Here is a 3,952-nt window from a genome sequence, read left to right as displayed (position 1 = left end):
CCATTTTAGGATTAAAGCTGCTGGTCTCTTCCAAATATATAAGGCCAGCTACCTAAAAAGCATGCTGGGAAAGGTTTATATAGCAGTGATCACATACTGGGGAATTTCAGTAGTGACTAGCTATTTATAAAGAAAGAAAGAAATTCTTATTGCTTTTGAGACAAGACATTTGCTTGAAAGAAATCCTAGGCTTACCAGGTTGGAGCCTGGGCCCAGATCTAGGCACCACTGCAATCTACAAAACCCCTGCTCTAACCCTGTAGGAGTCTAGACTCACTCCCTGCCTAAATTTTTGCCGTAAAAGTCCCCAAAGTGCCTAAGTTTCTGCCTGTGCACTTGCTCCGAGGACTGCTGTCTCACTCTAGGCACCCAGTCACCTATTTTCCACTTCACCCAGTCTTAAACCAGGTGAAGGCAGGCTTTCCTCTGCCTATCTCACCTGCAGGGAACTCCTCTGGGGTGTGGGAGACTATAGTTCAATTCCCCCTCCACCTCATGAGAAGGGGGGGTTCCATCTTTCAGGGGAGTACCCCAACCACTAAACTACTGGATATTCCATCTCTCCTGTAGAACCTGTTCTACTTTGCATAAATACTTAAATAATTTAATATTAATTGGGCCATAAAGGGGGTGAGTGACTGTTATCCAGAAATTGGAGCACTCAGCTGAGAGGTGGGAATCCATCTTCAGATCCCTTCTCCTCATCAGGCAGAGGGGAGGAACTGAACTGGGGTCTCCTATATCCTAAGTGAGTTCCCTAAAGTTATATGGGTGTCTTATTTTTCTTCTCTTCCTGCCTGCTCCCCTTTCCTGGCCATTTTGTGTGGCATTCATTGATTCCAATGCCAGAAGGGACCATTGTGATCATCTTGTTTGACCTCCTGTGTAACACAGGCCATAGAACTTCCCCAGAAGAATTCCCAGAGCAGATCTTTTAGAAAGACATCCACTGTTGATTTAAAAATGATCAGGGATGGAGAATCCACCATGACCCTTGGTAAATTGTTCCAACGGTTAATTACTTTCACTGCTGAAAATGTACACCTCATTTCCAGTCTGAATTTGTCTAGCTTCATCTCCCAGCCATTGGATCATGTTCTATGTCTCTCTGCTAGCCTGAGGAGCCCTTTATTAAATATTTATGAGTTTGGCATGTGTCGCTGCCATTCTTGCAAGAAATGGCTTAGGTGCTTGACTTTAGGAGAGGGTTCACAGCTCTGGATCCCATGCAGAGATAGTCACCTTCCTCCCACCCAAACTCACTGAGAGGAGTGGGGCTTAGGGCATGACCCCCTCTTCACTGTCTACCATGGGCTAGCTTAGGCAGCTCTCTGCCTAGTGTGCTGGCTCTCCTGGATCCCATTATCATTGGGATTGTGCATAAGGCGCCTCTGCGCCTAACCCAGAGTTTGTGGATTCCACTGGGTGGTTAAGTGCCTAAAAAGTTAGGCATTGCAACACCTATGTCCCTTTGTGGAATTGGGCCCTGGTACGATGGTTTTTTTTTATTGTTTTATTAGTATTATGTTTCACTGGAAACTGCTCAGGTGCCATCAAGGAGACTGTGGCAATATTACTAGCAGCTAAAGGCTGAGGTTGCTAATTACCTCTCTTTGTGGCTTAATCAAAGGGGCACTTCTCTTTTGGTAGTGGGGGTTTGTCTCTAGAATCCACAGGATTTCCTGAAATCTATGTGGATCCACTAGAGGCATAGGGTCACCCATGCAGAAATCTTGGGCCTCTGCTCTGGGCTCCCCTATTCTGCCTCCTCTTCTGAGTCAGAATAGCTCCAGTGGAGATGGACTGCTAGGGTCTCCTCCACTCAAACTTTCCCTGGAGGCCCTGTGAATTACACAAATGAAAGGGAGGGGTGGTGGTGGTGGTGTGTGGAGAAGGAGGGTTGGTTGCACAATTGTAAGTGCAGCCTCAGGCTGTATGTGCTTTTTGGCAAGTTTCTTGTAGGGCTTGAGGGGGATGATAGAATTCCAACACCACCCCCCGGCCCACCTTTAGCCTGCCTCAGTATTGATCTTCACTCCCCATATTATTTCTAGAACCATGGAAGGCTCTGAGAGGTTGGAGGATGCTGCCGGGGGGTGGGGGGAAGCTACTTAAGCAATGACCTTCCCCCTCTTGTAGAGGACAGTTGCCACCTATGGTTCCTTTGAAAGATGAGCTCTGTACTGCTACACTTTGTCTCAGTATTTCCATCTGAGAAATGGGAGACAATTACCTTCTTTGCAAGGGTGTTTGTGCAGCATATTAGTATCTCCAGGTAGAAAGTGCTATAGATATATTATTATTTCTGTGATGAAGAAGCAGGCTGTTAGGGATGAATAAATAATTTGGATTCAGGGAAAAATGTATCAAACCCTTTTTGAGGATCAAAATGTGTATAACCTTTCCATCCTTGTGGTTTTTTGTTGTTGCATTTCATTTATTTGTTTTCTTCTCCATTTTTAATGCCTCTGCGCTTGCTGACTCCAGCCAAGTCCCAAAGATGAAGTCCTGAAGTAAAATGGGTGATAAAAGCTATTTTGGTGGTACTTCCAGCCTGCTCAGGAATAGAAATTGCCATAAATAAAGTTGCCAGGCTATTGCTGTAGACTCAAGAATTTCTGATTGTTTGGGATGGTGTCCAAATTGTGGGTGTGCCTCCAAACCCAAACTGAAATATTTTGTCGTTTGCTCATCACTAGTGGCTATTTCTTGGTATCTACAGAAAGTTTTCTGTCCCCAAAGGCTTTATTGAACTGAATGTTGTAGGGAGAAGTCCCCAAGTGGGGGAAAAATGCACAAAAAAAGAGTATATTTAAAAATGTCCTGGTTACAGCCAAATCTTGTTACCACATTTTTATTATTGTATCTATTTGTATTGTGATAGCGCCTAAGAGACCCAGTTATAGGTCAGGGCTATGGTGTTAAGCCCTGGTCAAACACATAGCAAAGAGATGATCCTGGCCCCAAAGAGCTTACAGTGTAAGTAAGGGTCAAATCCTGCAGTCCTGACCCAAACCCCTGTCATTCTCATTCTCGTGTAGCTCACGTTGATTTCAAGGGGAGTTCCGTGCACGCATCTTAGAAGACAATCTGTCCCTCATGCCTCCTAACTCAGGCAAAACTCCCTTTCAGTTCATTAATAATTATGCAGCAGTGCAATCGGAGTTTGCATCGTGCTGGCAGTTTACCATGGACGCAGAAATATTGAAGCGAAATCAGGCAAAGGCTGTAATATGGGAGTATTGGGCCAATAGGAAGAGACATTCAGATTTTGTGAATCTATATTATACTTAATATTAAAATGCATCAAAAATAAGGGAGGCATTTCCCTTGCTACAGATGACAAATATAAAGTCTGGCTGTACAGGTGGCGCTTCCAGCACAGTAGCGACACAGGGGAGATTCTGGGTGTCATGAAGAGGTCTCCACACTGTCCCCATTTACTCTAGAATGGAGACTCATGATGGGATGGGGCATTGTGGGCCAGAGGAGGGTTCAAGATTGCACAGAACCCTAACAGCTTGTGTATGTGGTTCTGAGATTCTGTATTGACTGGAATGGCAGTTGCGGGGAACTAAAATGCAGCCCTGTGTCTTGAACTTGAGTTGATGGCCAATGCCCATGGACTTCCCCTGCAATAAATCCTGGACACTTTGTCTTTATGTGGATGCAGTGCATTCTGCCCTAAATCAGCAGAAATGAAAGAGCAGACCTGGTGTTATCAGCATCAGTTGCACAAGCTGGAGAGGAGAAGTTACAACCAGGCAACGAGGCACTATAAATTGTTCATTTTAATTAATATTGAATTAAAGAATGACTTAAAATAAATTAATCTAAAGAAGTCATCACTGCAATTAATACACTGTCGCTTTATGTAATGAATACAGGAGTACACAATGAATATATATAATGAGTAGAGTGCCCTTGGTGTCCTTATAGCATGATGGATCAG

The sequence above is a fragment of the Mauremys mutica genome, chromosome 2, assembly GCF_020497125.1.
Source record: "Mauremys mutica isolate MM-2020 ecotype Southern chromosome 2, ASM2049712v1, whole genome shotgun sequence".
Classification (NCBI taxonomy): domain Eukaryota; kingdom Metazoa; phylum Chordata; order Testudines; family Geoemydidae; genus Mauremys; species Mauremys mutica.
Note: the sequence above shows the minus strand (reverse complement) of the source record.